This window comes from Anomaloglossus baeobatrachus, chromosome 11 (genome assembly GCF_048569485.1).
Source record: "Anomaloglossus baeobatrachus isolate aAnoBae1 chromosome 11, aAnoBae1.hap1, whole genome shotgun sequence".
Lineage (NCBI taxonomy): Eukaryota > Metazoa > Chordata > Amphibia > Anura > Aromobatidae > Anomaloglossus > Anomaloglossus baeobatrachus.
This window is the reverse complement of record NC_134363.1, coordinates 182,785,509-182,810,366: the sequence shown is the minus strand read 5'-3', so window position 1 is coordinate 182,810,366 and position 24,858 is coordinate 182,785,509. Positions and strand designations below refer to the sequence as shown.

General features: G+C 43.5%; 1 protein-coding gene across 1 annotated transcript in view; it reads right to left on the bottom strand.

Moving 5' to 3' along the window:
* Positions 1 to 19,399, bottom strand: part of CASZ1 (castor zinc finger 1) — a 263,998-nt gene extending 244,599 nt beyond the window's left edge. Inside the window, exons 1-2 of the mRNA XM_075328030.1 lie at positions 19,211 to 19,399; positions 18,415 to 18,539 (exon numbers count right to left, since the gene is read on the bottom strand). The gene's annotated coding sequence lies outside the window, so the exon portion shown is untranslated. The remainder of the gene's footprint in view (positions 1 to 18,414; positions 18,540 to 19,210) is intronic.
* Between the last annotated feature and the right edge of the window lie 5,459 nt (positions 19,400 to 24,858).

The window sequence follows — 24,858 nt, the reverse complement described above, 5'->3', positions numbered from 1 at the left end:
CGAAGCTGCATCTAATATATCTGAAATTGCATTTGATTTTACACACTGTATACATATAACGATTTATTTTCAATAAAGATGGTTTATAAAAAAAATAAAATAAAATGCACAGTTCAACAGCGACTTTTCATCCACAGAGCCCAGGTGTTTTTATGCAATCACATCCACGTTCAATACAAAAATCGCAACGTTTCCGTTATGTGGGAACATAATAGTAGTTTCTGTTCTGGTTTACAGAAGGTGGCCCACCGGCAATTAATAGTGCATAGAATTTCGAGGATTACGCTCCCATTCTCACCATGATTTGTTGACTCTGTACAGATTTCCTTGCAGTTCGTACATTTCCTGACAGTTTGCGACCACAGGCTTTGTATTAACTTAGGCTAGTTTCACACTTGCGTTGGATGGCTTCCGTAGCATTGCGTTGTGTTACGGATGCAACGGATCGTACAAAACAATGTAAAGCTTTTTTTTTTTTCTTCTTTACAGTTTTACCGGCAGCAGACTAGTGTGAACGATCAGCTGATCACTCTCAATAGCCGGCGGCCGGTCGCTCATCTGAGCGCTGTCACTTGCCGGCGGCCGGGCATGCCAGCGGGCGGGCGCTCAGTTGAGCGCTGTCAGTTGCCGGCGGCCGGGCATGCTGGCGGGCGGCGCTCAGTTGAGCGCTGTCAGTTGCCGGCGGCCGGGCATGCTGGCGGGCGGCGCTCAGCTGAGCGCTGTCAGTTGCCGGCGGCCGGGCATGCTGGCGGGCGGCGCTCAGCTGAACGTTCGGCCACCGCGAGATAAAATAAAGTTTGTGATTAAAAAAAAAAAAAAGAAGAAGAAGAGCATGCGCAGGGAAATCCTGAGGATTCCTCTGCTCAAAACAACGTTACATGCTGCGTTCCTCCCGCTGGGCGGAAGCAACGGAGCGTCGCCCAGTGGAAGCAACGCAAGTCCTTTTGGCACAATCCGTCAACCATACAAGTCTATGGGAAATAGACTTACAATCCGCCCAAAAGGGAGGATTGTAACGGAAGGAAAACAACGCAAGTGTGAAAGTACCCTTAGTATAAGATGTTACTTAACCTGGCTGAATTAAGTCATATTGGACCTGGGTAATATCAGTATTATCAGGACGGTGTCACACATTAAAATATAATTATTGTATTGTCGGTGTCATTCTTGTTTAGGGAATTACGGATTCCTCCTTATTTTATTGTTATTTCTAAACCTTACTGCTTGGGTCGACAAGATATCTACCATCCCAAGAAACCAGAGCCTGAGCCCCAAGTTACATAAATGCCATTTCTTAGCACCTAATTTTACTAAAAGTCATGCAAGCTGATCTGGAGGATAACGTCTTCCCCAGGCTTCTGATCTGCGGATGTAATCTTAGCTTCTCTTGGATGTAACTGGAGCTGGACCCTGAGCCCTGACTATCTTATATAAACGTGGTCTCTTAGCACCTAATCTTAGTAAAAGTCAGCCAGGCCGCTGCACAGTGCCTCGTCAGCTTGTTGATTACAATTGGGTTTAAGAAGTTCTCAAAGAACTGCAAAATCCTTATGCAACTTGGGACGGTAGACTGGGATGCTGGACGTTAAAGAGACACTGAAGATGCATTCCATCGAACCCACATTTCTTATGATCGGCTATTATGGTCGCAATTGACTTGCAGAAAAAAAAAAGTTGAGATAAGAACAAATATACAAACTTGTGCATTAAGAGCTTAGCTCTTTATGATGTCCCATGATAAGATGTGGAGTTTAGTGGCGATTTACGGAGAGTTAAGATCACCATCTAAGGGTACTTTCACACTTGCGTTCAGCGCAGTCCGTCACTATGGAGAATAGCGCAGTCCGTCAATATGGAGAATAGCGCAGTCCGTTAACGCACTGCGCTATTCTCTATAGACTTGTATGGACGACGCACTGTAACGCAAGTGTCAGCGTTGCATCCGCTGGACGACGCAGTGTCGTTATTTTGACGCTGCGTCGGGCAGAAGGAACGCAGCACGAAACTTTTTTTGAGCGGCGGAAACCTTTATTTTTCACTGCGCATGCTCTTTTGTTTTTAAAAAATCACAGAAACTTTATTTTGTTTCTCGGTGGCCGAACGTTCAGCTGAGCGCCTGGCCGCCGGCATGTGAGAGCTCTCAGCTGAGCGCCCGGCCGCCGGCTATTGAGAGCGATTAGCTGAGCGCCCGGCCGCCGGCTATTGAGAGCGATCAGCTGATCGTTCACAATAGTCTGCTGCCAGTAAAACTGTAAAGAAGGAAAAAAAAAGCTTTCCGTTGCTTTGTACGATCCGTTGCATCCATTGTGCCACTATATGTAACGCATCCGTTGCATCCGTCACACAACGCAATGTAACGGATACCGTTCAACGCAAGTGTGAAAGTAGCCTTACAAGTTACAAGAACTGTTACCCTTTAGTTTTCACACCATAAGTGAAGTGTTTTCTCTAGTTTTGCATCTTGCCGGGGTTACTTTGATATTTGCTTTGTTCTTTCATCTTGTACCGTAAAAAGTTGTACTATAATACACTGAAAAATGTCCCACTACTCAACGGCGATAAATACATTCACACATTCAAGATTTCCCCCCCACCTCTTCAATGCAGATTGACAAAATCAGCAAGCGTTCTCAATGCGAATGGGGTTTCCAGAATCCACAGTTCACTTTACAGAAAATTTCGATATGGATTTTTGTTCACGCAATGAAAAAATATTAAATGAAAATAGGTTTATTCCTGTTCACTCTCGAAATCTAAAAATCGCACATCTGCAGCAGAAATCTTTCATCTCAGTCTATCCTAAAGTATATCCAAAACAAGAAAGCTGCGGAGACACCATCACATGTTTCTCAACACTGGCAGGAAACTAGCCAGGTCTTTCACCGGGAAGGAACAACCACGGGATGGGCAGTCTCCAGTCAAGGAGACCACCTATGCCAAACATGGTATCCATCCACAGACAGCTGTTTCGGGGTATTTGCCCCTCATCAGTGTTAAGCGCAGTGATTCTCCGCAGGCTTTCTTGTTTTGAATATTTCCCAGGGGGCATTGCTCTAGAATCACTGCGTTGAGAAACACGTGATGGTGTCTCCGCGGTGTTGGATGTTGATCTCCCTAAGGTCAACCATCCTTGCTAAAGTACATCCAGTCATGGCCGAAAGTGTTGGCCCCCTTGAAATGTATTCCAGGAAATTAAGTATTTCTCTTAGATAAATTGTTGCAATTACACTTTTTTTCCTTTGTGCACTGGAAAAGCAACAAAAAAAAAAAAGATGAGGGGAAAAAAAAGGCAAATTGGAAATAGTTTCACAAATAGTTTCACACACAACCCCCAAAATGGGCAGGGTGAAATTGCTGGCACTCTCAGTTTAATATTTGCTGCGCCTTTTACCCTTTGGAATAAATACCTATATTCAGTTGCTTCCCATAACCATCCACAAGCTTCTTACTCCTCTCAACTGGAATCTTGGACTCTTCTTTATAAACGTCTCCAGGTCTCTCATATCTGAAGGCGTCTTCTGTTCTCTCAACACCAATTTTTAGATCTTTCCACAGGTGTCAATGGGGTTTAGATCTGGACTCATTGCAGCAACTTCAGATCTCTCCAGCGCTTTGTTTCCATCCATTTCTGGGGCTTCTTGAAGTGTTTGGGGTCATTGACCTGCTGGAAGACCCCTGACTCAGCTTTCTGACACTGGGCACTACGTTGGTAGTCTTTAATTATAATCTTCAGATTTCATGGTTCCTTGCACACAGTCAAGGCCTCCAGTGCCAGAAGCAGCAAAACAACGCAAAACATCTCTGGCCTCCACCATATATGACTGTAGGTCCTGTGCTCTTTTCTTTGAAGGCTTCATTTTATTTTCGGTAAACAGTAGAATGATGCGCTTTACCAAAAATCTCTATCTTGGTTTCATCGGTCCACAAGACGCATTCCCAGAAGGATTCTGGTTACTCAGATTTTGGCAAACTGCAGTCTAGCTTTCTTCTGTCTCTGTGTCAGCAGTGGGGTCATCCTGGGTCTCCTCCATAGTGTTTTATTTCATTCGGATGTGGACGGATAGTTTGCTCTGACACTGATGCCCCTGAGCTGATAGACAGCTTGACTTTCTTTGGAACTTGATTGTGCTTATCCACCATCCGGACTATCCTGCATTACAACCTTTCAGCAATTTTTCTCTGTCCACGTTCAGGGAGATTAGCTACAGTGCCATGGTTTGTAAACTGCTTGATTATATTGTGTACCGTGGGCTAAGGAACATCAAGATCTCTAAAGATAGACTTGTAACCTTGAGATAGTTGATATTTTTAGCAAATTTGGTTGTCAAGTCCTCAGACAGTTCTTTTCTCCTCTTTCTGTTCTCTGTGCTTAGTGGGGCACACACAGACACACAATGCAAAGACTGAGTCAACTTCTCCCCCTTTTTATCTGGCTTCAGGGGTGATTTTCATATTGCCCACACATATTACTTGCCACAGGTGGGTTTGAACGAGCATCACATGGTGAAAAAGTTATTTATCCTCAATTTTGGAAAGGTGACAACAATTTTGCCCGCCATTTTTAGGGTTCTGTGTGAAATTATGTCCAATTTGCCTTTTTTTATGTTTTTCTTTGTGTTGTTCTAATATACACAAAATAAATAAACATGTGTATAACAAAACAAGTGTAACTGGAATAATTTTCTGGAAGAAAATACGTAATTACTTACCGGTAATGTGTTTTTTCCGAACCCATGACGGCACCCTTATTTCGTGGTGCCGTCATAGGGTGAGGGAAAAAAACTTCCTTTTCTAGAACAATCTCAACAGTGCCAATACTTATGATGGATGTATAATATGCAAATCAGACGTGTGCACATAACCTAAATCTTCAATTACTTCCATTAATTCATTCTGAATACTCAATAGTATCAGTATGAATAGTATCAGTATCAATGTTGAATAGTACCAGTCCTCTATGTCTTGCACCAGTGATCCTCTACCTACGTTCTGGGGGATCGCACCAGGGTGAAGTGTAACCCCAGAACCTCATTCTGTGTAGTCCTCTACTTTGTGGACACAGGCATGCTTGTCTCTGTCTAGTGACATAGTAGTATGTAGTTTCTATGTAGAATGACAGCAGTGATGTGCGAGCAGTAATCGTGCACGGTGTGGCCATATGGAGGGAATGGGATTTCTTGAGCCTTTGTTAACACTCCATACAGTAGAGTAGATGAGGTGGAAAGGTGAATGCTGCCCTCTTAATTGTAGTTTGAAGACCTTGTGATATGCTAGGTTGTTTCTGCAACTCCTGTATCCAGCATTATAGAGAGCTGCGTACATGCATTATCTCTTCCTTTAAAATAGAAAAAGAGATAGAAAGAGACTAATTTTCTCCTAAAATGTCAAAGCCACCCAAACCCATCACACAAACCAATATCTCCAATTCTAATATTAAAAGTTTTGAAGCCCCTGGGAGAAGTTCAGTTTAGCAATGTGGCCCTCACACCCAAGAAATCATGTGCCCCCGATTTCCTGATTAAAAGGCTTTTAAAGAACACAATACACACAATGTCACACACGGTACTGGTGCAAAAGTTTTAAGCAGCTGAATATCAAAAAACTTTCAAAACTAGAAGTTTTCATATTTTTTTAGCAATTAAAATTATGCAAAGTGAATGAACAAAGGAGAAATCTAGATCCTATCAATTCTTGGTGACCGCCCTTTGCCCGCATCGCTTCCGCTCAGTCACTTGTATACAATTTACAAAGACGCTTGGAAGGAGATTGTTCCAAACATCATTGAGCACTGACCCCCGATCTTCTGTGTATGAGGCTTGTGCGGATCCTTCTGTCTCTTGATCCCCGACAGACGGGACGATGCGAGACCAGGGCTCTGTGGGGGCCGGATCATCACCGCCAGGACTCCTTGTTCTTTTTTTTTTTTTTTAACTGTTTTTTTTTTATTGACTTTTCATATAACAGCAAGATAAATAACAATAATAGCAACATTATACAGTATGACCCTTGTTCTTAAGGACATCGGCTGAATGTTTGGGGACGTTGTCCGGCTGCAGAATACATTTAGAGCCAATCAGACCCCTCCCTAATGGTATCACACGATGGATTATCTGATTATCTTATTATCTGCCTTCGAGGTCACCAAGAAACTGACAACTATGAGGAATGTAGACGCAAGGAAACTTAGTGCGGCAGATGAAAGCCACATCATGTTACTTCCCTATGAAATCGGAAGATGTCCAGCAGTCACATCAGTTCAGAACTGGCAGCCATCCGTGAGCCCAATTACAGCTACCTAAGACTGGCCAAAAATGATCATAGTTGAAGAAATGGCCAAAAGCCCAAACCTACATGGATACATAGCCAAGGGACTCAACTATGCATGAAAACATTGGAACTGTGTACAGAAGAATGGCAGCAGGTGCTCTGGACTGAGGAGCCAAAATGTGACATATGTGGCTGTAACAGAAGCAGTTTGTTGTCCAAAGACCTGGAGAGCAGAACAATCAGAGTCTACAGGATCAATGAAGCTTGGAGGGTCCTATATTTTAGGAAATGAAGTTGCAAATGTGGTCAGAATTAATGGTGACCTCAATGCTGAGAAATCCATACAGATACTTTTCCATTATATCATGAAGAGAAGTCTGATTTGCTCCAAATTTATTCTACAGCTACACAACAATCCCAAACATACAACCAATGAGGAGTCCTGGAGGTGATGATCCGGCCCCCGCAGAGCCCTGATCTCCTATCATTCCGTCTGTCTCGGCTCAAGAGACAGAAGGATCCACATAAGTCTTATACACTGAAGATCTGGGGTCAAGATGTTTGGAACAACCCACTGCTGAGCTTCTTCACAAACTGTGTGCAATTGACAAGTGTAAGTGGAAGAAGTTTGTTTTACTTCTCAATTTGTTAATTGATAAAAATTAACTTTTAAGAGCTTCTTACTTTTCAGCATTTTTTTTCTGCAAATCTGCCTAAAGCTTTTTTATAGTTTTATATGCATCAATCCTCACACAAGTGATGCGTACTTCATGAGAATTATTTCATTATATACACTATATACTCCACCTATACCTCCAAACAACTTCAGTCTTTAATTATCCTCAGCTTCAGTGGATACTTCTACTCTTTACGCTGAAGCTCTGCTTCTTCAGCTCCGCTGCTGTGTATAAGCACAAGCCCACCACTGTCTCAGCCAGAGCCCATGCATAAAAGCTGACTACAGCGATTATAGCAAGAGAAATGATCAAACTCTAAAAAACTGAACCATCAAAAGAAGATATTTCATAATCGTCATAAATGCTCAAAAGTCTCAGTCAAATAAGCATGAAAAAAAGCTAAAAGCGCTTAAAGAGGTTTTCAAAATTCATCAAAAAATAAACCAGGGAGTGGAGAGAAGAAATGTGCTCTAATAATAAAATAACGCTAAAATTCCGAGCTCACCCAGTGCCGCCATTCCAAAGCTCATCCGCGTCACACCTACAGCCAATCACTAGGTTCGGTGGTCACACAATCATTTCCAGGCCAATTGGACACACACTGGCGGCGTGCACGGAAAAGATGGAGCTGTAATGGCGATGTGATGACTGTCACTAGGTGGTGCTATACACTACTTGCATTCAGTAAATGGATATGTAGTCAGAAAGGCTGAGATCATAAACCAAAAGGGCACGACAGAGACAAGGTCAAAGTACAAGCTAAAGGTCAGGGTTCCAGGAGAGTACATACAAAATACAGGAAGCAGAGGAAGATGTGGTCAGGAGGAAGTCCGAGGTCAGAAGCCAGGAAGTAATAACAGAAACAGGGGGGGGGGGGACATGCAGAGATGGGTCAACAACAGTCCAGAGTTGAGAGGCCAAGCTTTAAACATTGAGCACCACGGGAGCCAACAGCACAACTGTAACCAGGAAGTACGACTGGCGGCGTCCTGAGCTAACACGCTCCCTAATGAAGCAGAGCAATCACTGGGAACGAGAAGCATCTGTGTGATGTGAAACAATCAGCAGAGAATTCATCCTGCAGAATGCTCGGCAACATATACCGGCTCTGCAGGAAGCATAGCAGAACAATACAGAATGTTTTGCAAATAGGAATTGTCACAGGCGGGAAATTTAACATATTTCGCCTTCTTGGCCTATTTTCTTCTGCCAACCTTGGAAAACCTCTTCAAATCTCAATAACAACATTATTCCCTATGGAGATGGAAATTAAAAAACAAACAAAAAAAAATAAAATAAAACAGACTACACCTTTTCCATGCATCTTAAAGGGAACCTGTCATCAGAAACTTTGCTTTAAACCTAAAAGTGTCCCCCTCTGCAGCTTCTGGGCTGCATTCTAGCAGGTTCCTGTACTTTTTGTGTCCCCTTTTAAACCAAATTAAATAAATACTTTATAAACTTGTACCTTTTGCTTTGTAATTTTGGAAATCGTCCATGGGGGCAGGCTCTCTGCTGACCGTTGCTGTTCCTCCAGCAGATTTACGCTGCCCCCCAACGCTGAATTTCATATCTCAGGACGCCGCCCCTGGGCGCCCGTGGTCCCGCGCATGCGCTGTGCGACTGTAGCGGGACTGTGCACGTGTGACCGCTGGTGACGTTTTGCGCAGGCACGAGGTTATGGGCGGCGCTCTGATTGTTATCAGCAAGTGCCGCCCATAACCTCGTGACCGCACTTTCCCCTCTTCCTCCAGCGTTCTGCGCAAGCGCTTGCTCGCCAGATGACCCGACGTCACCTCTTTCCCATCTTGCCCTGCTGCAGGGTAAGATGGGAAGGAGGTGACGTCGGGTTATTTGGCCGGCGAGCGCTTGCGCAGAACGCTGGAGGCAGTGGGGGAAAGCGCGTCCACGAGATTATGGGCGGGCACTTGTGATGCAAACACAGCACCGCCCATAATCTCGTGCTTGTGACACACGTCACCAGCGATCCTGGCGTGGGCGGCACCTCGGGCGCAGTGGGCGGCGTCCTGATGGATGAAATGGAGCGTGGGGGGACGGCGTCAATGTGCTGGAGGAACAGCAACGGTCACCAGAGAGCCCGCCCCCATGGACGATTTACAAAATTTACATAGCAAAAGGTACAAGTTTATAAAGTATTTCATTTGGTTTAAAAGGGGCCACAAAAAGTACAGGAACCTGCTAGAATGCAGCCCAGGAGCTGCAGAGGGGGAAACTTTTGGGTTTCAAGCTAAATTTCTGATGACAGGTTCCCTTTAACACTTGACTTAAAGTAATATTTCTGCTATAAGACAGCCGCATGATAAAACAAAAAAAAATAAATTCAGTAAAATACTAAATATTTGCGCTAGCGAGATGATATACCTGAGCACATAAGGGCTTGTTTATAAAAGTCTATTAAAAAAATCCTACAAGCCTTACATGACAGGGGCACGCTGGAGCCAGATGTGAGCAGATGCTGCTCCCGCCACTGTTTAAATATCCCTTCTAGCCCTTTATATTTCTCCAAAAAGGGAACGAGAAAAAAAAAAAGTGTCATTCTAATTAGATAAATCCTTTAAGCGCGTGGCCTGCAGTTCGTCATGGAAATTAACCTCCCTGAAGATCACACTAACTGAAATAAGAAACTCAGTGTTTTGGCATACTGCAGTGAAATGAGAGACCCAGGACAGCATTTAATACACACTTTCATAAACTTACCACATTTCATCTTTCCAAAGCCCTGAATGCACGGCGCTACTGAAACCCCCCAATCCAGTGCTACTGGCAGAAGCCCCCAACTCTGAGGGGTGGGAGGAGGGGGGACACTATCCACTGTGAACCAGCTGCCGAAGAGGATCAGGGATCGGAGAACATTTTTTAATTTTTGGGAGTAAAAGCATCTGCTTGGCCAATCTATGAAATGGCTCTCTCATGAATATTGCTATGAAATTAGTGCCGTGTGACGCACTTTCCTGAAGAGGGGCCTGCATCGTTCCCATCCACTTGTGATAATTTCATTAGGAAAACTCGCTGCTACATTAAATGCACGATGCAAATTTCTTGATGACCGCTCTCCCTTCCGATATTACCCCAAACGGGTGTGCAAAGCATTGCCGGTAGAGTTGAGCGAGTAGCTAACTATTTGTACTTGCTATACTCCTCAAGAATACTGTCGAATACCCACGTATTAATTCCGATCCAAGGCAATGGGGAAAAACTCACAATGTAACGAGTAGCCCGAATGCTGTTCTATACGTGCGAGTAGTGAATAGTGCGGAATTCGGGTTACTTGTTACATTGCGTGTTTGTCCCCATTGACTTGCATTGTACCCGCTATTCGGAATGAATATGCGAGTATTAGACAGTACTCGGTATGAGTATAGCGAGTGCGAATAGTTAGGTACTAGCTCAACTCTACCGGCACAAGGGTCAAGAGTGAACGCCAAGGCCGAGCAATGTGATAATTGAGAATTAAGTCATTACACGGTCTGAGCAGAGAGGGAAGACATTGCACCGTCACCCCAAAAATGGTACCTCATCATAGCCGCAAGCGCCAATGGACAACCAGCATGACTCTCCACAGACGCGCCACCCCGATGGCTCTTTACAGGATTACTAGACTATAGAGTGCACCGGTTTCTAGTATTTTTTTCTACATTATGCTGCTTCAGTCACAAAAAACTTTCTTCAGCCTCAAAATATCCAAATTCACCATTTAGTTTATGACGAAAAACCGATCGTGCTCCAGTCATGTTAGGTGGAAAGGGAAAGCTCTTTGCAATGACCAACCAATACTGTATTGGTCTTGTAGACAAAATTAGCACAAGGAACTACAAGAAGCAATGGGATGAAACTATAAAGGAAGGAGATTCAGATTAGACATTAGGAAAAACGTTTTGACAGTGAGGGCAGTCAGAGAGTGGAACAGGCGGCGACGGGAGGCAGTGAGGGCAGTCATATTGAAACAGGCGGCAACGGGAGGCAGTGAGGGCAGTCAGAGAGTGAAACAGGCGGCAATGGGAGGCAGTGAGGGCAGTCATATTGAAACAGGCGGCAACGGGAGGCAGTGAGGGCAGTTAGAGAGTGGAACAGGTGGCAACGGGAGGCAGTGAGGGCAGTCAGAGAGTGGAACAGGTGGCAACGGGAGGCAGTGAGGGCAGTCAGAGAGTGAAACAGGCGGCAATGGGAGGCAGTGAGGGCAGTGAGAGTGGAACAGGTGGCAACAGGAGGCAGTGAGAGCAGTGAGAGTGGAACAGGTGGCAACAGGAGGCAGTGAGGGCAGTGAGAGTGGAACAGGTGTCAACAGGAGGCAGTGAGGGCAGTGAGAATGGAACAGGTGGCAACAGGAGACAGGAAGGGCAGTCAGAGAGTGGAACAGGTGGCAATGGGAGGGAGTGAGGGCAGTCAGAGAGTGGAACAGGCGGCAACAGGAGGAAGTGAGCTCTCCATCAATGGAAATCTTCAAGCGGAAGCTGGATAAACATTTAGCGGGATGATTTCGGAAAACCTGCACTCACAGGGGGTTGGACTCAATGGCCCTTGAGGTCCCTTCCAACTCTACCATTCTATGATTCTGTGATAATGGCTGGTTTACATAATATATAGAATAGCTGACTATCTGGTCCTGGTAAGAGAGGATGGTCTTCTGACAAAGTTCTAAAGTATATTTCTTCCAGTATGACCAGAGGCCACTTGTTTTGTTGTATTGGCATCTGTGGTCATCAGCATCTTCTTGCCTCAATCTTTACTAAAGCATTGTCATAAGTGGGCAAAGAAGAAAGTTGGCTGATACCCCATAAATATACAACAAAGAATTATACTTTATATCTATGGTGGATTTCATGAAATCGTGATGCATTAAGGAGTTTATTGTAATTCCTATAGAGTTGATGCTCTATTATGTCAAAATGTTACTTTTCTCATAGGGCTTGTTTTGCCTTCTACGGGATCAGCGCTGCAAGACAGTAGCAAACGTGAAATAAGTCCAAGCAGTTCTCATAACTAAACTTGGCGGCATCTTCTCCTCCACCGGGACAATACATGCACTTATTTAGCAGTTGGTCCCATTGGGCACATCTGCAGGTCAGCTTCCGTTAGTTTTTGGCATCCCTACAGTGTTTTGAAGAATTCTATTTTGAGAATCCTGAGTAAATCTATGACTGGTCCAAGCGTGTGATTTACCTGCGGAGACAAGTCCTAGGAGACTACAGACCATTGCATAATGAAAGAAAAAAAAACTTAGTGTAGACAAAACTGTTCATAGACACGTTAAACGCTGGCACCGAGGGCCCCTCTTTTATTTTATGAAAGAAATGGAAGCTGAAAGGGCTGTAAAGAAGGCTTAAAGAAAATGAAGATTATTAGTTGAAAGGGAAACTCCTTGAAGGGATCTGATCTAAAAGGACATTTGGGGGAACCAGGATTTGGAACTGAGCTGCGAAACGAGGCGGCAGCACGGCAAGAGAACAGACGTGAGGAGGAATTACACTGTACAGGGGTATGTTTGGGGACCAGGACATGAACCAGGAATTACTGACAGGACACAGGGGGACAGGTTTTGGATAGAATATAGAAAAAGGATGGACCCCTAGCCCCCTCCACCAAAACGATCCTGTATCATGCGAGTGCAGCAGCGTATCACTCAGGTCTACAGTCTCCTTCCCGTGACCAGAGAGGATAAAGGGTTTCGACAAGAGACTAGCGTAACCATCTCATTTTTCTAATGAAACTGTTAAGTGCTTTCTCCTTCCTCAAAGAAATTTTCCACCCCTTTGATCGACATTCATATATTCCTAGGGAAAACAGAAGCTACTTGCACTCGTGCTTCTTTCGTGGTACTTCTTGTTCACCAAGAGTTTTTATTATTATTTTTTTTTTAAGGGCCACTGTTATTTTCTCTCCTCTGCCTTCTTTCCCATTTGTCCTTAAGACTCCTCTCACCTTGAGGAGTGTTAGGATTACCCGGCATTTATACTCAATGCTCCTCTTTATTCCTTAAGACTTATTAAGAATGATAATGAGCTCCAAAGGACCGTCACGTCGCGCTCCTTCCCTCTCTCTCTGTCGCTCTCTTCTCTACGTGCCTATTCTGTCAAAGGCACACAGGACAAATCAGACCAAAAAAAAAAAAAAAATCTGACAATATGGATCAAGGACACTTGAGGATTTATATTCTATAATTCCACCCTTTCTTTTGTTTTTATTATTCCTCTTCAAATTTCTCATCCCCCTCCCGGACTTTGACCGGGGACGCGAGGAGGCAGCCTGCCTAGAAAACCTCGTTAATGGGAAGCCCTTAAACGGCTGATTAATTTTAGCAAAATTTACGATGTTCTCTCTCTCTCTTATTCTTGCTTTCATTTAAGCTGCAGTATTCTGTCAAAGAGGGTTAATCTGGCTGCTAGGCGGCCTTACCTAGCACACCGCAGGACCACCTCTATGAAAGTGAAAATGGGGAGGTAAAATATTAGGGGTGTAAAAGAACATTTTATGCAAGTAAACTTCATCCTCAACACAAGAGAGTCAAATGCATAAAATACAAAAGACTGCAAATTTAAACAAAAGCATAAAATAAAACAATAAAAAGCCTGGACTATTCTGAATAAGCAGCATAAAAAAAAAAAAAATGCTGCAAATAATCACAAGATGCAGCTTAGCGCTCACGTCATAATAAACGCCTTTACCGAACACGACCTTATCGACTTCAAGTTTCACTCAATGCATATTAACGTGGTGCGTGTTAACCGACTGCTTCTATCGAACAGGACGGACAAGTGTCAATGTAAAGTGCCCAGGTTCTGTCGACATGGATATAAATAAGACAGCAATGCTGCTCACATTGCCGGACCGCCGACGAGCACGGAGCTACCGTAAGGAAGATATCACGCAGTAAAAGGCTCCGGCACAAGCAATGCTGTATATTGCACTTAACCATTTCAACCAGATGACAGCAACTCCACTTTTTAATTGCTGCTTGTGGTCAATTATATTGAATGGGGAAAGGGGGGGGGTGTAAACATGAGTGACAGATGGGACAGCAAGGAACAAGTGCATTCTTTTAAAGCAACCCAACCCAAAGTACGTTTTATACACGAAATGAACAGATAAAAGATGGAAGGGGGACAGACCACTTTGGATGGCAGATCTCTTTAAAGCTTGGCTTTTAAATAAAAGGAATACAAACACAAATTGCTAATCCCACTAAACCGTCCATATGGATAGCTGGGTTAGCTAGATAAAAGATTAAGGGTTTTAATAAGGAAGCGGCTGCTAGCGTAGTCATTTCACATACAGGGCACTTGAAGTCACCGAGACAAACCTTACAAAAAAAAAAAAAGTTTTCTGCCCGTAATCCCCCAACGTACGTTGGATAGAACCCTTGGGTTTGCGTAGGAGTGGCCGCATTAGCGTTACGTCGGACGATTTACACCTACTACCGACTGTACTCGCGCCCCCCTGACTTGTAAACATTTCAATTAGGAACGGATAAAAAGAACATAGCGACTGGAAAAAGAAGAAGAAGAAGAAGAAGAAGCCTGGATGTTGTACGTTCCATGGGGAGGATTTCTCTGTAAATTCCTTCAGGATGCTGCCGCCTCAATTCTGTTCTACAACTGAACACTTCTACTTTACAGGGATTTCCTGCACCACAAACCAAATTGCTAACAGTGTAGAGATGACAACCTCGTCTGTCTGAAAGCCGACACTACAGCCTTTAAAAGAGGGGAAAAAAAGAATAAAATAAAATAAGCCGTCGACTTCGCCACTAAAGTATTGTCATGTTCTAACTAATTTTCTTGTGTCACTGTGTTATAAAAAAAAACCCAGAAGGGGGGAGATATGACTTTCCCTGAATGATCTGTTTAACCTAAGCCAGAGAGGAAAAAAAAAAAAAAGAAGTCATTAATTACTTATGTGAGCTATTCCTTCACAAAGACAATAAACCTGCCTGGTCGCCATGGATATGACATATTTGCTCTGAAAACAACACAATAATTAGCAAAGGGGAGAGATCCGAGGAGAATATGCAAACTCCTGAGTTTAAAGCTGTACAGCCTTTTTGTTATGTTTTTTTTTTCTAACTTGTCACAGCCATTTCTGGAACCAAATGACACAAACAAATACAAACAAAACACATCATTAAAGAAAAAAAAAGACAAATAACATACGGCAATATCTACACAGTAACAAAGTGCTCGTAACGCAGTGATAGAAAGAAGAATAGCAAGAAACCTTCCAGAGGGATCAGGGCTGGGGCGCACACGGTTCTGTTACTGGTTATGGGTAAGGCCACATCTAATCTCACATTTACAGATCAACCGTGATTTATAGGTTATTGGAGAAGAAAAAAAATAATATCATGTGCAGCAGCCCAGACTCCAGCAGCCTCTCCTCATGAAGTTTACCCAGAGACGTAGACCCTTTATTGTAATAAACTTTATGTTTCCAGTCATTTTAAGGGACATCGAAAGCAAATGAAAGATGCACGTGAACAGGCACACACCACACACACTAACATATACAATACACAATGTGGACAGAGTGCACTCATACACTGCAACATACACTACATGCACACAGCAGACCAAAAATATCCGGACATACCGAAAAAACATACATATATATATATATATATATAAGTTGTTTGCTTTGTATATATATATATATATATATATATATATATATATATATATATATATATATATATATATATATATATATATATATATATATATATATATATATATATATATATATATATATATACACACATACATATACACACACAAACACATGTAGAAATAAATATACCTACACAACACATATATACTCTAACACATACATATCTACACAACAGACACACTTGAGTGCATAAAAGTATACAAACAGGTACACGCACAGGTACATGCACTTACATAAACAATACAAATACACAGATACTTTGAAACATACAACACGGGCATACATAAACTCACACACACAGGTCTATCCACATGCACACACATGTACATATACACACAGGTATATTCACATGCATACATATATACATAGATATAGTCATATGCATTCACAGGTACATACACAGGTATATTCACATGCATACACAAGTATATTCACATGCATACACATGTACATACACAGGTATGTTCACATGCATACACAGGTATATTCACATGCATACACATGTACATACACAGGTATATTCACATGCATACACAGGTATATTCACATGCATACACATGTACATACACAGGTATATTCACATGCATACACATGTACATACACAGGTATATTCACATGCATACACATATACATAGATATAGTCATATGCATTCACATGTACATACACAGGTATATTGACATGCATACACATGTACATACACAGGTATATTCACATGCATAGACAGGTATATTCACATGCATACACATGTACATACACAGGTATATTCATGTACATACACAGGTATATTCACATGCATACACAGGTATATTCACATGCATACACATGTACATACACAGGTATATTCACATGCATACACATGTACATACACAGGTATATTCACATGCATACACAGGTATATTCACATGCATACACATGTACATACACAGGTATATTCACATGCATACACAGGTATATTCACATGCATACACATGTACATACACAGGTATATTCACATGCATACACATATTTACATGCATACAAATGTATATACACAGGTAAATTCACATGCATACACACACCGGTACACTAACGTACATATAAATAGACACTCACATGCACAGATACTCTCCGATACATACAAAAAATATTTTGTCTCTCATATATATACATACACACACACAGTAGCACAAGTAATCTTGTAATCTTACATACACACACACTGGAACACTGACACATACATGTACACTCAGAAACCTACGTGTTTTCTGAAATACAACGTACACTGTTCATCACACCACAGACAAACACCACAAATAAGTAAACTGAAACAGCATAAAAACATAGATACTGGTGTACATGCGAGCACACTAAAGGCACACACATGTATACACATATACATACACACACAACACCGTCACACACTATCACTCGCATACTCCGGAAGTATACAATACACGGGTACATAAGGAGGTGCATATAACACTCTGCAGCCATTCATCTTCTGGTTACACCAGTCTGATCAAGTTTATAATTGTGTTTGTTGATTCCCTATAAACTTGGATAATACGGGAATAAAATAACCAGATCTGAGCTTTCACAGCTCGGACCGGGGGCAGCTTTGAAGTTGTTTATACATCACAAGGATTAAGTATAAAACAACATTATAGTCGAGGAGCTTTGTTTTTATTGCTAAAAATTCCTCATTTAGGTCAAAACGAGCAGATCGCAAAAACCTCATTCATGGGGGAAAAAAAAAAATTATTGTTTTTAAGTTCACTTCTTTTAAAACAATAGTTCTTCGCCAAAGTCTTTGATCTTGAAAGGTTTTTGAGATTTTCAGCTGGGGGAGAGAAAAATGATCTATTTTAAATAATGATGCAACTTGAGGATCAAAGCCATGACTTTGTGTTAGCCATAATAAGCTCGGCTTGGCACAGAACTGAGAGTGCAACCTCCCATCTAGAAAACAAAATATATTGTGGACTCAATCCACCTCGGAAAAACTTCACAGCTACTGTCTGCAAACATCAAACTGTCCCTTTAAAATGCCCCGGTGTTATACAGAGTGTGATTTCTGAAAGAGATCCGTTGACATCTCTATGGAAACCAGCAACAGATTATCATCAACAGAATAAATAACTAGTCTAATAAATTAAACAGGAGAAGGCACAAGATCGCAGAAACTTGATTACTCCGGGTTCAGCAATATTCCCCATAAAGTGGCGTCTTCAGCTGACATTGGAGCGGCGGCAGCAGCAGCGGTAACGCTTCCCCATAGGAGCGGCATTAAATATTACCGTCAAATAATAGCAGGGTATGTGATGTGACCAGGGATGCCGGGATATTAAGATAGATAGATGGATAGAGGGATAGAGGGATCGATAGATCGATAGATAGAGGGATTGATAGATAGAGGGATAGATAGATAGATAGATAGAGGGATAGATAGATGGATGGATAGAGGGATAGATAGAGGGATAGATAGATAGATGGATGGATAGATAGATAGATCGATAGAGGGATAGATCAGTTCTACCAATATTACAAAATATAGAATTAAACTTCACTAAAGTGACAGTAAAGTATCAGGTAACTTCCCGAAATGCAAATGGGAACAGAAAATGAATGTCTTGCCCCCTCCTTAGCTGTGACCTGGGCTCAGACACCCTTTGTGATAATCTCTGCGGGGGGTGGGGGGTGTCACCGCTGTCCCTGCCGGGTCATATTGGACACATGCAGAAGAATACAAGCTCCTGGCTGATTTGGGACACTTGGTGCGGATGCTGGGAGTACCAGCCTTGTACTTACCGGGCAGCCGGTGGTGGGGGGTCCTGTCCTCCGCTCTCAGGGGCCCCCAGGCAGGAGCAGCCGGTGACTTGGGGTGCACTTTCCTCCTGTCATCAGATGTCACTGCACTTCACACAACTTCCAGCCTTTTTTTTCCCACAGAAACATAAAAAAAGGAAAAGAAACAAGGAATCCACCTGGTGTCAAAAAGATTGTTTTTTCTTTAATAAGTCAACGCCCCAAAGTGTGTTTTGTGTCCGTGCAGAGTGAGTGACAGATCGGGCACCTGTTCCCTGTCCCGGGCTCAAAAATAGGAGTGTGACATTGACCAAAAATGCACGGTTCCACTCACCCCGTGCACACTGACACTGCTGTGCGCACACCCCCTGGGCGAGCCGCCTGCCTCCACCTCCTGCCCCGCCGATCACTGCGGCCGCCGGGCACCGCTCCATCCCACCACAGGGGACAGCTGCTGCAGAACCGCTTCACAGGGGCGGCCGCCAATCACCACTCCGGCAGCTGCACGGAGAGATCGGCAGCAGCGCCTCCTCGGAGTGACTGGCAGCTCCGGGTGCGCACAGTGTACCCCGGGGGACTTCATCCGCTGAGGGGCGACTTTCTAAAGTGTGTAGAGTCCCCCGGCATGGACATGACACATGGGCTCCAGTCTGCTGCCAGCTGTCATCCCGAGCTGCACTCCTCACCCCCAACTCAGTGCCACCCTGACCCCACAGCCTGCCCCCCGAGGGTGCGCGTGTGCCCTCCTGTGCCCGGGCACGGCATGCCGGCAGCCCCGGAGCGCGGGGAACTCTCTTACCTGCACTTGTGCGGCTTTGGGTGACTTTCCAAGTAAAGGAAAATGTGTGTTTCGGACGTCGGCTCCGCGCATGCGCCATCTAACTTGCCTGATCCTGGGGTTTTATTATTGAATTTTCCTATTTCTAACCAGGCGGCCGGGGGCGGAGCGCGAAACCCGGACTGGAGCCAGCAGCGCGGGGACGGGGGACGGCCGCAAAACCCGGCGCGGCTGCCTGTGACCTCTAGTGGCGGCAGCATGGCACTCTCCTGCCTGTGCCCGGGCACACCTGAGCGGCAGCAGCTCCGGCACTGCAGCCAGCAGCGGACCACAGCGCCCAGCATGCGCGCACCACTACTGCTACCTGCAGAACTGCCTCTACAGTGTGCACACAGCGCATCCACCTGCTGCACTGTAACGTGTGCATTGCTGGTGATGGTAGTGATAATGATTGTGGTGGCAATGATGATGATGGTGGTGATGATGATGATAATGATCGTGGTGGTGGTGATGATGATGGTAGTAGTGATCATTGTGATGATGCTGGTGATAATGATGGTGGTGATGATTATGGTAGTGATAATGATGGTGGTAGTGGTGGTGATAATGATGATGATGGTGGTGATGACAGAAGATGGTAGTGATGATGATGATGGTGGCAATGATAATGATAGTGATGATGATGGTGGTAATGATGGTGATGATGATGGTGGTAATGATGGTGATGATGATTGTGGTGATAATGGTGATGTGATTGATGGTGGTAATGATGATGGCGGTGGTGATGATGATGATGGTGATGATGATGGCGGTGGTGATGATGATGATGATGATGGCGGTGGTGGTGATTATGGTGATGATGATGATTGTGGTGATGATGGTGGTGGTGATGGTGGTGGTGATGGTGATTATGGTGATGATGATGGTGGTGGGGATTATGGTGATGGTGATGATGGCGGTGGTCATGATGGTGGTGTGATGATGATTGTGATGGTGATGATGATGGTGGTGATGATGATGGTGGTGGTGATTATGGTGATGATGATGATGGTGGTGATGGTAATGATAGTGATGATGATGGCGGTGGTGATGATGATGATGGTGGTGATGATGATGGTGGTGGTGATGATGATGGCGGTGGTGATGATGATGGTGGTGGTGATTATGGTGATGATGATGATTGTGGTGATGATGGTGGTGCTCGTGATTTGACCTCAGTCTCCACAGCTCTGCCCTCATGTATTCAGGACAAGTCACACAATTACATATGACCCCGGTGTCTTCAGTATCAGAATCAAACTTTTTTTTTCCGCACATATATTTAGGCAGATGACTGAAAAAAAACTGAATCCATCCCCATCCTTCCTATCAGACTGTTATTCCACACTTGGCATCTGGTACATTTGGCATTCGCTTGAATCCTTCCCACATCATTTGGTGACCTCAGAGTCCAGAATTGTTTCTTGTTACATAAATGACACCATCATCACATGTGCAACAGTCACACCTCAATATAATCTTTGATCAGCACAATGTTACTATTGAAACTAGAGATTTGGTTGTATAGGATCTTGTAGCACAATACAAATCATGTTTTGTAGTAATCTCAAATGAAATTGCTGAGAAATCAAGCATTGAATCCATATGCAAATTAACCTGGAAGTGCATTGGGGGCGTGTGACTGTTCTCAGAGTATCAACATGGCCACAATGCACATACAGGCTAATCTGCATGTGGATTCAGTGCTCGATTTCTAAAACGTCACTGTATAGCACAGCAGCTGCATGCCATCATACAGGAGCGGGGAGCTGTCAGACACTGCTGAAACCCCCCCACAGAGAAGGCAGAGGTGGTTTATTACAGTCTCTGCCTTCTTAATCAATGTATACACAGCGCTGAATAAATGCTGCATATGCAGTAATAGGAATCACTGTCGGCACTTCCTCTTCTATACCTAGCGAAGTCCTAGGAGACACAGTGAGCTCTGCTATGCAGCTGGGAAGCAGCATATCCACTGTAACTTACGTATCAGTCCCTGTTACAGGGGAACTGAGGTTAAAAAAAGAAAAGTACCTAAGTTTTGAAATGCCCCCAAAAGTTTTTTTATGACCTTATGGGAGGCACAATATGCAAAATAAATGAAAAAAATAAATAAAAGCAATTAAAAAAAAAAAATCACTGCAAATCGATATTGATGATATTAGCCCCGACGCCATCTGAAAAAAAAGAAGTGTGATATATAAAATATTACAGAAAGGGAAACATTTTATAATTAGGGATGGGCTGACCCAGATGGTAAAAGTCCAGATCCGAGTGGCTTCAAAAGTGCCTGGGTGTTTGATCGAGTACTCAAGAAATTAAAAAAAAATAAAAAAAATAATAAATTAATAAAAAAAATAAAGAAAATACTTACCAAGGTTCCGTTGCAGCTGTAAACTGCTCCAGCAGTTCGGCTGTTCGTGCTCGGCTGTACGCTGCTCCTCCTCTGTGAAAATGCACTAAAATTACATGTTTTTACCTGTGGATTTTCTACATCTGATGCAATTCTATGGGGAAAATCTGCACATAAAACTCTGCGCACTCACAGCAGAAATATATTGCAGATTAGAATAACGCACCGCAGGTCAGTTTAAACTGACTAAAAAACAGCACAGTGGGCCGGAGATCTACAAATCCCATCCACTGCTAGAACTGTACATTTTAGACTCAATGAAAATATGCAGCATCTAGATCTTACCAAAGCTCATGGTGTGAATGTGGCCTTAAGGGGGAAAAGAAAGACTGGAAGACCCAAGGATGCGGCTAGAAATCGCCTTCATATGACGGCCAGGGGCCAATGTAGTTGAAATTGATTACTGAACATTTATTTTTATTTTGGATGGAATCAAACAGTTATTCACAAGGCAATATGAAAACCACAGCATCGCCTGTGAACGCCATATCTGCCCTCATGATAAAAGGGTTTCCACTGTGGCTCAGTGGTTAGCACTGCAGTCTTGTGGTGGCTCAGTGGTTAGCACTGCAGTCTTGTGGTGGGCTCAGTGGTTAGCACTGCAGTCTTGTGGTGGGCTCAGTGGTTAGCACTGCAGTCTTGTGGTGGGCTCAGTGGTTAGCACTGCAGTCTTGTGGTGGGCTCAGTGGTTAGCACTGCAGTCTTGTGGTGGGCTCAGTGGTTAGCACTGCAGTCTTGCAGCGCTGGGGTCCTGGGTTTGAATCCCACCAAGGACAACATCTGCAGGTAGTTTGCATGAGTTTCCTCCGGGTTCTCCGGTTTCCTCCCACACTCCAAAGACATACAGATAGGGACTATTAATTGTGAGTCCCAATGGGGACAGTGTTCCTGATGTATGTAAAAAAGCTGCGGAATATGTTAGCGCCATATAAAAATAAAGATTTATTTTTATTTTCCCCATTGTTCATTTATGGTAAGAAACAATATGCTATAAATAGATGCGGATCCATATCCACCATCATGTTTGCCCATTTTTGCAACTGCCAAGCACAAGATTGCAGAGCGCTGCGCCTGTGCACACACCGCGACTAACAGCAGCGCAGGATATAAAATAGATGGCGCCTGCGCCTAATAAAGATTTATGGAAAATCCTCAGGATATGCTACTAATGTAAACCATAGGAATAACCCTTCGAATATAAATATCGCTTTAACAGAAGACTTGACCTCCTTCACAATTTTTGTTTCTCGAGACTCACTTAACCCCTTCACCTTGGGTGATTTTCCATTTTTGGCTTTTCCTCAAATTCTTCCGAAAGGGCTTGTTTTGGGTGGGACGAGTTATACTTTTCAATGACACCATTCCTTCTGCCACATGCGGTGCGCTGATACTGCAAAAAAAAAGTGCAATTCCACAATTATTATTATTATTTATCATGCTCACTATATGATAAAACTGATAAGGCAATATGATTCCCCAGGTCAGTTCGTGTATGTAGACACCAAACACATGTAGTTTTCTTTTTGTTTTTAATTAAGTCGTGAAAAAAACATTGAGTTTTGGAAAAGAAAAAAAAAGAATTTTACTTTTGTCGCAATTTTCGAAAAGCCATAACGTTTTTATTTTCTTGGATCTGGGGCTTTTGAGGGCTAATTTTTTGGGTCCTGAGCGGACATTTTTACGGACACCATTTTGGGGCAGATACAATGTTTTCATCGCCTCTAAGTGCATTTTATTGCAATGTTGCAGAGACCCAAAAAATGTTATTCTGGATATTTTATTTCTTTTGTTACACAGTTTACCGATCCGATTAATTTATTTTATATTTTGATAGATCAGACATTTCTGAACGCAGCGATACCAAAAGTGTAATTTTTTTATTGTTTTAGCTTTAATGAGGCAAAGGGGGGTGTCGATGTCAACTTTTGTGTTTTTTTACTTTTTAATTTTTAATTATTTTTTTTAACTTTTTTCAGTAATTAATAGTTTTCTTAGGGGACTTGACGCTGCAATTGTTTCTCTCATACCGGTCATTAGAAGTTCAGCATGGCTCCTCAAGGTAAAAAAATTCTCTGAGGATCTGAAAAAAATAACTGTTGTCCTACATAAAGACGTCAGACGTCCGAGACGTTCCGATCCTGAGCTGCAGCATGGTGGCCAAGACCATACAGAGGTTTAACAAGACAGGATCCACTCAGAACATCACCATGGTTGGTCACAGAAGCTGAGTGCCCGTGCTCAGTGTCATATGCAGAGGTCGTCTGTTCAGAATGGACGTATGAGTGCTACCAGCATTGCTGGAGATGGTACAGGGATGGGTGGGGGGGTCCGCCTGTCAGTGCTCAGACCATACACAGCACACTGCAGAGGTTACAGGGATGGGGGATCCACATGTCAGTGCTCAGACCAAACACCGCACACTGCAGAGGTTACAGGGGTGGGGGGGTCTGTCTGTAAGTGCTCAGACCATACGCTGCACACTGCATCATATTGCTCTGCATAGCTGTTGTCCCAGAAGGAAGCCTCTTCTAAAGATGATGCATAAGAAAGCCGCAATGAGTTTTCTGAAGACAAACAGACTAAGGACATGGATTACTGGTATCATGTCCTGTGGACTGATGAGATCGGGAAAAACTTATTTTGTTCAGATGGTGTTAGGGTGTGTGGCGGCAACCAGAGAAGTACAATGACAGGGTGTCCTGCCTACAATCAGGCATGGTGGTTGGTGGCGGAGAGTCATGGTTTGGAGCTGCATGAGTGCTGCTGGCTGTGGGGGCTACAGTTCATTGAGGAAACCATAAATGCCAACATGTGCTGTGACATACCCCTCCCTTCATATTCCAACATGATAATGACCCCAAACACCTACAAGACCCCACTGCCTCACTAAAGAAACTGAAGGTAAAAGGTGCTGGACCTGCCGAACGTCTCCAGACCTAAAACTTTAGGAGCATCTGTGGAGCCTCCTCAAACAGAAGGTGGAGGAGCGCAAGGTCTCTAACATCCACCAGCTCCAGGATGTCATCATGGAGGATAAAGAGGATCCAGCGGCTCTTGTGAATCTCTAGTGACCTCGAGGTCCAAGAGTGTTAAGGCTGTGCTTGAAAATAATGGTGGCCACACAAAATATTCACACTTTGGGCACAATTTGGCCATTTTCACATGGGGATATATTCACTTTTGTTGCCATTGCTTCAGACATTAATGACTGTGTTGA